Source organism: Cupressus sempervirens, chromosome 2, assembly GCF_028749045.1.
Source record: "Cupressus sempervirens isolate cs-2001-9-10 chromosome 2, ASM2874904v1, whole genome shotgun sequence".
NCBI lineage: Eukaryota > Viridiplantae > Streptophyta > Pinopsida > Cupressales > Cupressaceae > Cupressus > Cupressus sempervirens.
Window position 1 is genome coordinate 126,662,186 of NC_143119.1, and position 14,899 is coordinate 126,677,084.

Consider the following 14,899-nt stretch of genomic DNA (forward strand, 5'->3'; position numbering starts at 1 on the left):
TTGTTTCTTTATCTGGGTTGGAGATAATTACCGATTTCTTTTTGTCGACGAATCTATAGACAATGTCCTGTGGGGTCCGCTTAGTGGCTGATCATGCACCGCAGTTAGCAAAGTGGCCTAACCTGTACAATTTCTTTGTAGTTTTTCAGAAATTGAATATTTATGATAGAGAGTTGTGTGTAATGTCGATTGCTTGTAGAATTAAGATTCATGGTTTTATTGATCTCATATGGGATTACACGTGGATTCCTCCTTTGAAGGCACATCACATTGTCATGAAGTTCCCAAGTGGACTTGAGAGTACGGTAATTTGCCACATATGCAATTGGAACCATTCGTGGAGGAAATCATACATTTCCTTTTATGTTATTTTATAATAATAAAATATTGTTGATTCATATGTGAAATTGTGAATTCCATTTTACAAAATTAAGTTATTGTTATCTGATATATTGTTCATAATAATAAGTTATTTTTGACATATTGGTTGGATTACTCAATGCTTCACTTTTGTGAGCATCTAAGAAGTGTTGAGGGTTCCATTTATTCTTATGAGAGATGGATTCCTGTGAACCACTACTCATGAAATGTACTTTGACTCAAAATCTACACACTTAAATCTTGTAACAATATCACATTTTGTCTTCCTATAAAAACTATCTCCTACTTATCAACTTTCATCTTAGTTTATCCACAGTGTTATCATACTCATGTTCTAGATATGATATCTAGTCACTTATGATTTTGGTTTTGGTATGCAAGAATGAAATTGATCTATAGGTCATTCCATGTTTACGAATTCAAATCTCAAACCTTAAAAATTTGAATTCTTGACTTTGGATGATGTTTCTCTCCCTTAGTTATTATTAATTAATTAAAATGCTACCTTTAAAATGAAAAAATGTACAAATGTGGCTCGTGCTAGTAACTAAAAGCTAATATAATCAAAATTAGCTTCTTGAGAGCAAAATAGAGATTAAGAGACGAAAGAATTATGCATGATCCACATTGTAAGAACTGTTAATAAATAATACAAACAAACCCAAATGTATAAAAAACTTATGATCTCAAAATGTCAAAAGAGGTGCCTAATTATGAACTAATAAAGGACCAAAATCAATAGCATTGAAAATTTGATATTTCTTGTTGTATCTTATGAAACAAGAGGACTTCATTTTCTTGAAAGATTAGCGATAAATATTTTAGAAAAAAATATCATTCAATATATCTAGCATATAAATGTGGCATGGGTGATATCTAGTTGGATCTAGTCATATAATCATCTACCAATCAAGGACGTTTACTACTTAGTTCTATTTGGGGTATCTAGAAGGAAAGGAACAACATAAGAATTTGATCTTCTAAAACTTGGTCTATAGTGGTAGATCAAATTATATATGGCATCTAAGATATTGTCATTATAGTTAAAAATAAGAAACCTAAGTGGCCTTTTTTTTGACATGGAAATATTTTACCTGACAACTAGAATCTACAAGATAAAATAGAATAATATGATGCTATCACAAGAATTTACAAAGAAGGAACACCAAAAGGATCACTAACATTGGTTGGAGTGGCCTAAACTTTGGTGGGTTGTTTAAAGGAAACACGAGTTCCTAAGAGGAGGTGACATTTGTTTTGCATCTTTGCAAAGAATCTAGGGATCGAAACCAATACTATATGAAATCCATGGTAACTATTGGAGCCACTATCCTTGCTTGGGATAATGATATTGCCAATTTGGTGATGGAAAGAAACTCCAAAATTACCACTGGATTGTCCTTCATTACTACTACATGAATATCATCAAAGAGACCAAGAATACACTTTTATAGGGAGGGTAACACCTCCATCCACTTTTTAAAGATGAAAGAGATAGTATGATGGGTGTTCTTCATACTATTAATGCCAAGTACATTTATTCTCTCTCCGTTGATAAATGGATGGTTAAAGAAGTCTCAAATCTTCATGATAAGATCAACAAGACATAGGAAAAACTGGATAAAGTTATCAACATTGTTGAAGGGAAGATGTTTGTTTCAAGGGATAGTAACATAGATGATATTTAGGTAGACCAAATTAAGGATGTTGTTGAGAATAAAGTCAAAGATTCCATTGAGGAGAAAATGCATCTTTTGATTAATAGAATGGAGAAGAATGAGATGCTTCTTAGGTCTATTATTTTTCATGCCCATGAGGGCCTTAAAGCCTCTATTACCAATCTGAAGTGCCTCCATGTAATGTTGGAGAAAAAAAAAGTATAAAGATAGTAAAGGTGGATCTTGAGGAGGAGTTGACGGTTGGTCAGAGTGAGGGACCTCAGAAAAGAACTAGAGGCAACTTGAAGAACAAAGTTGTCACTAAAGAGTAAGATAATATGGACAACACTAACATTAATGAATTCGAATTGGCCTTTTAGAGGATGGAGGATCTTGAGATGCAAACTATTGAGATCCTTAAAAATGGTTTAAATGTTATGTACTTTGTGTTATTTTTTTTTGTTGTTTGTCCTGCTTGTTGGTCGAGATTGTTGGATGTGTTTGCTAGAACTGTTAGCAATGTAGTTTTATGTTTTTTATGTTATGGTTGTATTGGGTCCATTGGAATTATTGGTCATGCAATTTTTTGTTTATCGTGCTATGTTTGTTTTGGGTCTTTTCTACTTTGGTCTAATGAGACAATGAGTATATTGAAAATCTAATTGTAATTCATCTATAAAGGGTTTTGAGTCACTTCAAAACCTATTTTTGAATTTATCAAAAATACCTCCACCCACTTTCTTAGAAATATAGGTGGAAACATGGTTGTTATTGAGTATTGGAATGATTAGGGAACCTTCCCCAAATAATTTAAACCAAAATAAATGAAGAGGCACTAGTAGAATTCGGCAAATAAATAACTATGTGACTAAAATGTTTAGTCACGTGACTAAAATGTTTAGTCACGTGACTAAACATTTTAGTGACGAGACTAAGAATTTTAGTTATTTGAATGATCAATTTTATTATTGTTTTGTAATTCACAAGTACAAGTGACTAAACAAATGACTAGTTTGGTCGTTAAGTAAAATCACAACTAAATAATTAGTCAAACAAATAAAAATAACCAATACTCCTCTATTCCTTTTTCTTTTGAATTTGATTGTAATCTATAGATATTAAGCCCCTCTCTAAGTAGGGCATCTAGCCATCCTAGTGGCTTGGTGCGAGAAAAAATCACAATTCAAACAAAAAATTATGATCCAAGCAAAAATCATACATAAAAGGTCATGAAACTAAAAATATTATTGGCATAGTTTATGCATATTATATTGATAAGATGTTATCGTGGAGGTTTATTTCTTAATTGAACAATTATTGTGTCATCATTGATGCCAACTTTAAGTGTTGATGGCTGACAATTTACTGTGAGCATTGTTCTAGCATGTATAGTTTCGAAATCAACATTGAGGTGGTGGTGTAATAGAATGTGGAGTGTAAGGCCCCTATGGGAGACTCAGAGATGTCTCATGATGTTGTGTTTGTGACCACAAATGTTGGAAACAAGTTTGGACAAATATATGATTGAGTGAAGTGTGATTGAGCAATCAGATAGAACAATTAGTGGTAAATAGTGAATGAGTTGATTGGTTTATCAATCTATGAAAATTCAGATGGTGTAGTTTTAGATTTATGATCTAGACGTAGTTATGAGATTAGTGTTATGATTTTGCATTGATTTTGTTTACTAGAAGACATGGTTTGGATTGACTGAAATCTTTTTATGGAAAATGATAGAACACTTAGAAATAATTTATGTTTGATCCTTGGTTGGTAATGTAGTGACTGACTCCAGTAGATCTTTCACGATATAAAGTGTTGTGATGTTGTGGCAATGATGTGATGCTAACGAGTTGTGATGATTTCGTCTTGTATTGATAATTGTAATCAAAACTCTTGAAATCATGGATGTTTATAAGAAAAAGTGAAAAGGGCTAGATGTTCTTTGTCAAACTGGTGTACAATTCAATATGGTGATTGAGCAAATCTAGTAAATAATGGTTTGGGGTTTGGTAACACATTTTGGTAAGTCAAAGGTAAAATTCAAATGTAATAGATTTTGGTTAGGGTGGTCACTTCCCTAACAAGTGAAACATATTTTTTTTATTACAATCAATTGTATTCGCAATATTGTAGACTGTGAATGGTTGGCATGGTCAGATAATTGATTGAATATATGCAAGAGGAAGTAAAATCAAATCTTAATTGGATTTGTACAAGCAATAGAGAAGTGATATTCCCAAATCATCCTCGTTGTTGAATCCTAACATGTTCTTTGAATTAAATCACTTAATCAAGTCACTCTTAACAAGGTGAATATGATCTTAACAACTCTTAAGGCTAGCTCCCTTAATTGGAAGGCTCGTTACTTTTAGTTAGAAGTCCTCCATCGAGGTTACTCCTAATAGGGCTAGAGGAAATTTCTTAATTGGGTGACTCATAACAAGGTATGCTCCTAACTAGGCATTATTGTAAGCTACTAACAAGGCTATGCCTTTAATGTGGTGCATTTTAGATGAGTGTAAATTACTTGTGGGTAATAGTTCCCCTCATGGTTTTTTCCTCTAACCAAAGGTTTCCACATGAAAAAATACTGGTGTTATGATGTTACTTATGTGGATACTTGTACGCGTTGTTTTACTTATTGGTCACAAGTTAACATTGGGTGAATGTGGTATATTTTATCAAGTAGATTTAATCTGACTTGAGCATTTGGTAATAAGTTTTTAGAAGTTTTAATTTGATAGATTAATGTTTCACTCTCCCTCTTAGAAATCTTAGACCCCATTACACTTATAACTAGTTTCAAAGCCTAGGTCCTCTTAGAGATAAGCCTAATAGATTGAGGTAAAGATCAGGATGATGAATACATTTTGTAAGGAGAACTTTCCATATGGTGTGACCAAAAGAATATCTATATTAAAGGAATTATGTCACGTTATTGGATATATGTTGAGGACAAACACACTACACCTACCAAGACACTCAATGTAGATCAATTGAAGGTGTAGATGGAGAGAATTCAATCATTAGAAGTCATTGTAAGTACTTTATTTGAAACTAAATTTATTCATATTCATGGACTTGATATCACTCATGAAGTTTGAGAAAAGCTTAAGTTAGTCTAGAGTGGAGTTATACATGTGCAAAGGCCTAAGATAGATAGTTTGAAAGTAAAGTATGATGACATGAAAATGAAAGGAGAAAATATTGCTTAGTATAGTCATGGGGTGATATAAGTTTTTGTTTCTATCATAAGTGTTGGTAGTACTATTGATGATGAAGATGTAGCAAGTAAAATGTTGAGAACCTTGCTACCTACTTATGTCATTAGAGTTTCTACTATTCATGAGTTCAGAACTTTTGATAAAGTCTCCAAGATGGATTAATTGGAAAGCTTTCTACCTTTGAGTTAAGAAATTGTGATAATAGTATTCCCAAGGTTGAATAAGTTTTCAAGGCTTCCTTGTCTTTGACTCTAGGTAAAGGTAAAGTGAAAAGTGGTCTTAGAGAGACTGTCTCATTCTATGATGAGCAGAAGAAAGAACTTGAACCCTTGCTCGAAAGATAATTGCTTATAAGTATTGCTAATTATAAAGGAAAATCACCTTTGAAATGTATCTCATGCAAGAAAATAAGATATATAATAGCTATATATCCTAATAGTGATCAAAAGGAAAAGATCAGAAGATCCAAAGACAAAGGTAAGAAGCAATAATACGTTACAGTAGATGAAGGCACTACTGCATTTTGGACCATTTTTTTTATGGTAGTTTTGTCATCCCTACCATAGGTCAGTATAGTAAGAGGGGGGCGGGGTGGGGGTGAATCACTGTACTCACCGATCTCAATTGTTTACTTTAGATTACACTTATCACTTATCTATGGGTTAGTGTTGGCTATAACTTAACTGACCATGATCAAGCAAAAACATATAACATGAAAATACCAACATGTACACAATGTTTATCTCATAGATAACCAACTAAGATAAAAATGACAGTGTTCGAGTTGATCCTCATAAGCTTACACTCTTCTAAAGTTTGGCTGGTCAAGAGCTTATCCCCATTAGAAGATTATAACAACATTGTGAGATGCCACCTTGTTAGGGGATTTTGATAAGACATGTTAAAGTATTGGCTTGTTAGGAGAAACTTGGTTAAAGAACTTTAGAACACAAGTTAATGTGTCACCATATTAATGGATTTATTTTAAAGAACATATTAGGGTCAACCCTCGATGAGATTTTTTTTGTAAAGATTAGTAAAAATTAGAAAGTGGTCTAGCAATTTAGCTACTTAACATAGCTTCATACAAATCCTTCTTCAGTTCTCTTGACCAAGATAAAATTAACCTCTACCTTCTCTTGGCTCTAAATATTTAGACTCTGATCACTTGTGTTCTTGGCTCTCCTTGCTTATGTATGTGATACATCTTGTGTTGTTCAGGTTCACTCTCCTCTTCTTAGCACAATCACTCCTTGAAGATGATCTTTCTCTGATCACTCTCCTTCAAACTATGAGATTCCATTTTAGCTCAGCTCTTCTAGCTCTTTGGCTATTCATTTGGCAATCTAAACTTTAATCTTCCAACTCTATTTTCTTTTATACTTTCACATTTATTCACTTGGAAGACTTGATCTAAGAATTTAATTTTTTAATTCTCACCCTACTACTAGGTTGGCTTCCTGTTGCAATAGTTTGTCACTCTTGTTAAGTTACAGTGTGTTCCTAAAAGAGTCATAGGTGTCACGTGTTCTACTTGTGTCATGTGTTCGACTTGCAATTGTTTGAAAGAATTCAAAATTTGAATTATTTCAAATGTTCCTTGATCCATTATCCCATCACCATTAAATGTGATGTTGAGAGCATTACCCTCTACATGACTAGGCAAATACACGTTTCTTTTTTTATCCTCATCTTGTTAACCTAGTTGATTCAACTTAGTATTCTATCTATCTGTCCTTTCACTTTGCATCTTTCTTCTTATGCGGACTTTACTTAGCATGTTTATCTAAGTGGACCACCTTTTATCATCACCTCCACTAGGGCTTCCACTTCTTCTCAACTCAAATTACCCTTTGAGTTAGAGTCGCACATTAGTGTGCTTTTCTGGTTGCACCTCTCTATCAGTCTTGGTTCCTTTGTATGTTTTTCCAAAACTGACAACACAATTGATGTCTAAGACTACTTGTCTTTCTACCAATTAGTCTTCAAGATATTTAAGCCAGTAATCTCCCCATTTGGCATTAATGGCAACACTTAGTCATTTGAGTACTCTCTATTTTTGTGTGGGTGATTTGTTTTCCTTGTTTTGTTGTCTCCCCTTGAGATAGTGTATTTCCATGCTTTGATCATCTGCAACACCTTTTCTCTTCCTCTTATCTTCTCCCCCTCTGACAATAATTCTAAAGAAGACCATTTTGTCTTGTATGTTTCTCTATTGATTGCTCCCCCTATGGAGTAGTCCCTTGTTCTCATCAATCCACTATTAGTCTTCTTCATTTCTTGATCATGGATTGATGTCTACCTAATTGGCTTAGTTCAGGTTGGATAGCGGTAGGACCCATAACCTTTCTCTTAGATGCTCGAAGATATCCTTTTGAAGAGGCTTTGTAAAGGTCTCAACCAATCACTCCTTGATTGGTACATATTCCAACCCTACCTCTTTTGCTTGCACTTCTTCCCTTAGAAAATGGTATTTAATGGATATTTATTTTGTCTTTGAGTGCATAACCAGATTTTTGGATATATGGATTGTACTAGTGTTATCATAGTTGATAACTAGTGGTTCCTTCATTTTCTCTTGAATTCCTTCAAATAGTTGTTTGATCCAAACAACTTGAGTGAAATTCATTGCTGCAACAACATATTTTGCTTCATATGTTGACTAAGATATATAGTTCTTCTTTTTGCTAGCCGAGGCAACCAATCTTCCCTCAAGAAAGAATGCAACTCTAGTTGTATTATTCCTATTATCTATGTTTTCTTCCCTATCATCATCTCTAAAGACACTAAGTTCAAAGTTACCTTTGCAAGGATACCATTGACCATATTCTTCAGTACCCTTTAGATACCCAAAGATTCTCTTCATAGCTACTATGTGTGATTCCTTTGTGTTGGCCAAACATCTAGCTACTAATCCAACTACCCACACTATGTTCGATTTTCTATGCACCACATATTGAAATTTACCAATCATGGATCGGTAAAGTATCACATTCACTTCGGGGATTTCATCCTCCTTTGATAGCTTATAATTGGTTTTCATTGGAGTACCTATCGGTCTTGCTTCCTCCATACCAAGTGTCTTCATTATTTCTTTCACATACTTAGTCTTCCCTATGAAGATATCTCCTTTTAATTGGGACACTTGAAGTCTAATGGAAAACTTGATTTATCCGATCATGGACATTTCAAACTCTTTTTGGCTTCAACAAAATCAACACTTAGCCTATCATCTCCATTAAAGATGATATTATCCACAAAGATCTATGTAATTAGAAAACTTGTTTCTATTTCTTGCTTCATGAAAAGATTGCAATTATCATTGGTTCTTAGGAACCAAATTTTTATCAAGTAAGAGTGTAGCCTCTTATACCATGTTCTTGGTGCCTATTCTAGTCTATATAGGGATTTTGTTAGTCTGCATACTTGTTCCTTGCCTTGCTCATTTTCAAATCCATCAAGTTTCTCAATGTAGACTTCCAACTCCAGAACTCCATTCAAGAATGCAAACTTTATGTCCATCTGATATACCTTGAAATTATTGTGTATTACAAATGTTAGGAGTATCCGAACTCCTTCCATTCTAGCTACTAGTGTAAAGGTTTCTCCATAGTCTATGCCTTTTGTGCATAGTCATTGCAAACAAGTATGGCCTTATTTTTTACCACTTCTCTATCCTCATTCATCTTGTTTTGGAACACCCATTTTGTACTAAGATGTTCTTGTCATCTAGTTAGGTGACCAAGGTCCATGTATCATTTTTCACTATTTGATTAATTTCTTCCTCCATGTCCTTTCTCTAGTCATGATCTTTTAGAGCCTCTTTTGTAGCCTTGTGCTCCATGTGTGAAAGTAGACACCTCGTCTCTCTCACCTTTGTTATGGTTATTACTCCAACGTCCTTACCCCCAATGACCTGATCTATTGAGTGGTATCTTCTCACATACTTTGCTAGCACCAGTTCTCCTTCAAGTGCATATGTTCCCCATTCTTCAAGTTGAGCTTCTTTTGCTTGAGTTGGTACAACTTCTTGTATAGGTTCTACCTCAACCGGAACTCTCTTTATTGTGTCACTTATGTTAGGATTAAACCACGGACAGAAATAACAATTGCATGCAAAAATAAACAATATCAGAAAATAATAGATTACATAGAAAAGAACACAAGGCACCAAGATTTAATGTGATTCACCCAATCCCTGGGCTATGTCCATCAAACAACAAGTCCAATATTATTATGATCAAGTGATTACAACTTGATTACAATCTGTAATCCCTTATAGCTCAATACTGCTGCAAGAAGTTATTTTTGCATCACCCATAAATGAAAACAATCCCTAACCCTAAGCCCTTTTATACAAATATTTTTACTGCTTTAGGGTTATAATTATTAATTACATGTCGGCCCAAAATCTCGATAAAATAGGGCCCAAAAAAAATTTCTCGAGGGCTCCGCCCTTGAAACCCAAGACAATTGTGGCTTAACAACTCTGACTGTATTGGGAGTTGTCACCCCTAAACCCTCTCTCGGGGCCCGGCCCAGCCCAGCCCCGAACCCTACCAAGGAATTATGGAGTATGTATAGTACTTCCTTGATCGGTCACCACAGTTTAACACTCTCCCACTTGGGGACTAATTAGGCTCCACATTAAACAACAATCTCCCACTCAGAGATTGATCCTGTAGCTATGTTGCTACTCCATGAGGCTCCCACTAGATCAAACCACCCAAGACTATGTTGTTCTTTTATTCTCATTTAGTCTAGAAGACCAACTAAAGCTGAAGAGTGTTAGAGTTAAGGTTAGTTAACATTTACTCTTAAATAGTAAAGATGTTAACCTTTTACCTCTTGGTAATGTAAAAGGTTAATCTATTTACTATTATCTCTTAAGATATTTCTTTCTTTTGCATAATAACATTTAATGTTATTCAAAGGGGTGGATGACAAGACTTCTTGTCATCCTATCCTCCTTGTGGGTGGATGTGTCATAACCTTATCTTTCTATCCTCCTTGTGGGTGGATGTGTCACAACCCTATCTTCCTATCCTCTTTGTGGGTGGATAACTAGGTTGCTCTTATGCTTGCCCCTTGGTGAATGGGAGAAATCCTTTATAAGGATGGTCTCCCCCTTGTAAAATACAACACTTATGCATTTTTATGTCTTGTTGAATATGCTCATCTTTTAAGAGCAATTTAGTGTTGATGCTTCTATCTTCCATGTAGCTTGTATCTTGTTGTCAAATTATTTCTAGGAATCTGTAGAGTTATTCTTCATCAACTCTGACATGGTATCAGAGCCTGCTACATGATGCCACTAGCCCTTGTTTGGAGAATTGGGAGCACTTGATGGATTTGCAGGATCACGAGTTTTTTGGGGTTTGCAAAGGAGCTTCTATTTGAAGCATCTTGGGCTCAAATGAACCTCGTAGTTGGATTCTTGGCATGTCAAAACCCCTATTTTGATATATAACTTGTCCATTTTGGACAAAGTTGTATAAGGAGGCAAGTTTTTTATTTATGTAAAATATATATATATATATATATATATATAATAATTTTTTTTTTAAATACATTTTATTTCCTTTTTTGTGTAAGTTTTTAAAAATATATATGTGTGTGTGTGTGTGTTTTTAACAAAAAAAAAAGAGTGAAATTACTTGCTATTTTTTAGAGTGGCACATATATTGCCCCTGAATTTTTTTTCTCTTTTCTAACAAGTGCCACCAAATCACACTCATGGACACTAGAACCACTGCGCTCATTTATAGCACTGCCCACACGACCTTCCAGTCACTATGGCCACTACTTCAGCTGCCTATGCAATCTTCTAGCCACGGTCCTACTTTGCTACCCATGCAACTAGCAACCTTTTCCACTACCCACGGTGTCACTGCCTCCCACAACTCTTCTCTACACCACGATACCCATTTCCCTTGACCGCTACTAGTGGTAAAAACCTTACCCATTGCCCTTCGACCAACTCTCGACTGCTAATTGTTTTTTCATGGCCACTGACTTGAAATTTCCAATGAAGTTTTTTTCCAACAATGGTAAAATGGTTGTCAAATATTTTTCCATCATATGTTGACCTCGACATGACATAAGCAGCCCTCCACATGCCCTTCTAAATCTATAAGGAGAAGAGCTTAGTTTTGCTTTTCTAATTAAAATGGTGAATTTCTACTCACTGCTGGGGGGTTGGTTTCTTGTACTAAGGGGGGGGGGGGGGGGTAATTTTTTCATTTTTTTGACTTTGTAACACAAAAGCCTCTTCTCTCCACAATGGCAAAGCCATATTCTAGTCTAACTCCTCTTACACCACATAACTATCATACATGGAAGATTTCCATGACACATCTTCTTCGTTCTAAAGGATTATGGTCTTGTTTGGATGAGGATCGACCTCTATTTTAGAGTCCATGGCAATCATTTCATCGCAATAATAAATTAGATGAAGCCATAGGTCAGATTTCTTTGAGTGTTTTAGATAGCTTTCAATTTCATCTCGATGAGTGTAATACTCCTCGAGCAATGTGGCTTAAGTGTGAATCATTGTTTGGCACAGTGAATGAGTTTAGAGCACTCCAACTTGAGGCCAAGCTTACTTCACTTGTACTTGATTCTTTTCCATCCATTGAGGACTTTCTAATAAAGTTTAAACAACATTGATCATTACTTCAGAGTTGTGGAAAGGTCAAGACAAATAAGGAGTGTATCTTCTTGATCCTTTCAAAGCTTCGGGGAAACTTTCAAATTTTCTCCTCTACTTTTCATTCCATTGTGGATGCATTGGGCCCTACCTTTACCATGCCTACATTTGAGATCTTTTGTGATTGTTTGACTCAAAAGTAGGCTAAACTTCACTAGTTAGACTCTCTCACTAGGTCAACAAAAACTACATTGGTTGCCAAAACCTCCATTATGCCAACAAAAAATAGAAACCAAAGCTCAAGGAAACTTTAGGTGGTAATGAGTGTACCTTCCAAGCCATCTAATTCCAAAACCAAAAATACCCCTAAACAAGGTACTCCTTCAAATTTTGGTGAGTCTTCCTCCAAGACTAAGAAGTCCACAGGTGAGCCTTGCAATTTTTGTGGCAAGGAAGGACATCCAGTTTCCCGTTGTTGGAAACATTAGAGGCTTTAGAGGAAACAATGCAGCAACATCACATTTCCTCTCCTCAACCCTCTTCTTCTTCTATAGGAAAGGGTTATTCTCTTCATGCATGAGCATTGTCCTTAGCATCATCATGGATCATTGATTTTGGTGTTGCTCATCACATGACCCATTCACGGGATTTGGTCACCATTCTTTCTCACAATAATACTTCACATATTGCCATTGGTGACTCTACACAACTCCCAGTTCTCAGTTTCAGTTCAGTTTGATTAGATGGTGGTTGTCTTCAGGATGTACTTTTAGTCACTGACATCTCAACAAACCTACTTTTAGTTTATCAAAATTTCCATTCAAGCTCTGGTAAAATAGTTGAGTTCTGCTCGCATGATGTAGTTATACAAGATCTCTTTGATCCTAACAAAGTTATTGCAACTGGCAACATGGATCCTCAGTCTCACTAATACTGCTTTGATGGCTTTGAGAGTTCAGACTCATTGGGATCTTCTCTTATTGTTAATGCAGACTCAGTGAGGAAAATTTGGCATGAGTATTTTGGCCATGTCAATTATCACTATTTACAACAGATAAGCACTCAAGCACTTGTTTCAAGGCTACCACAATTTTCTTTTTACTAATGGTGTTATTCATGGTTGCAACCTTAGCAAACATCATCAAGATCCCTTTCCTATGGGACTAGCCACATGTGCTACAACACCCTTGGAGTTGGTCCATAGTGATGTTATGTCTTTTCCCACTCCATCTTTTTTAAGGGCTCACTATGTGCTTACTTTCATAGACTACTTCTCTTGATGCACATGGGTATAAGTCAAATGTCTTTGATTCCTTTCAAATCTTTAAGACATTTGTAGAGAAGCAATCTGGTTTTTCTCCCCATCAAATACACACGGACAATGGGGGGAGTATGTAAATCAAGCTTTTAAAGATTTTTGCTTTGAGCATGGTTTACTGCATCAACTTTTTATTCCTCACACCCCTCAACAAAATGGTGCTGCTAAAAGAAAGAACAGAACCTTACGGGAGATGGAAAATTGTATGATTCAGTCTTAGGACGTGTCGTCCTTTTGGACTGAAGTTGTCAATTGTGCCAACTATATTCAGAATCAAATGCCTCACAAGGCATTACAATAGATGACTCCTCAAGAGGCTTGATCTCATGTCAAGCCCAATGTTTTAGCATTTTGAGTTTTTGGTAGTGAGGCATGGGCATTTATTCCACATGTTCAGCAGAAATCCATGGAGAAGATTTGACCTTTGACCTTTGTTGGATATTGTGAGGATCTGAAAGCCTACAGATTGTTTGATCCTAATTCCCAAAAGGTCTTGTCTTGACAAGATGTTTAGTTTGATGAGTGCTTTCCTCTTTCCACTTATACTTCATATGATTCTATATCATTGCCTACTCCCTCCTCTCTTGAAGATATTTCCTCTTCTGAGGATGAAGTTGATGTCAGACCTCCTTCACCACCACTAGCTACTCCACCTTTTCCCAGATGGACCCATGTTATAGTTGAGTCTGTTGGTCCTTTGGCAAGAAATCCTTCTAATACCCATCGTACTCGAGCTTAGACCTCTGGCCCTAGTCTTCTAAGTCATGTTATTTCTGTAGATCCCCAGAGTTTTTCAGAGGCCATTGGCCACCTAGACTAGGATTTGGCTATGGATGAGGAATATTCTTCTTTGATGAAGAATCACACATGGGATCTTTGTACTCTTTCGAAAGGAAGAAAATTAGTTCAATACAAGTGGGTGTATCATACCAAGTATGTTGTTGATGGTTCTATTGATAAGTATAAGGCACGTCTTGTTGCAAAGGGTTTCACACAGGTTGAAGGTATTGATTACTCTGAAACCTTTGCCCCTGTCGCCGAGATTAACTCTATTTGCTTTGTACTTTCCCTAGTAGCTTCACAAGAATGGCCCATTTATCAGATGGATGTGAAGAGTGTATTTTTGCATGATGATTTCCAAGAGGAGATCTATATGGCCCAGCCTCAGGGTTTTGTGCAAGATTCTTCTTTAGTTTGTAGGCTTCAATGTTCTTTGTATGGTCTCAAGCAAGCCCCTCGGGCTTGGTATTAGAAAATGGACTCCTTCTTGCTTTCTACACACTTCACCCACTGTCATTTAGATCATACTATTTACATTCATCGCTAGGGGGGTTACATTGATGAAGTGGGCTGTAAACACAATATTTGGTGAATTGTTTACCTGCAATATCAATGTTCAAATTCTAGAGATTCTTGCAAAAACTTGAAAGAGTTGTATGAAAACCAAAAGCCATCTTATTCATTGAGATTGAAAGAATATATACAATGATGGAATATCAACAGCCACCATAACCATGATTTCAAAATGTTTATGTGGCTAAAATTTAAAAAACAACAAATTAAAGTAAACTATTCAAAACTAGGTGTCTAATTACCTCAACTTGTTAGGGTCAGTACTTTTGACTCGTAGCTTGGAATTCGAAACTGCTTACGCTGTTGAAAAGAA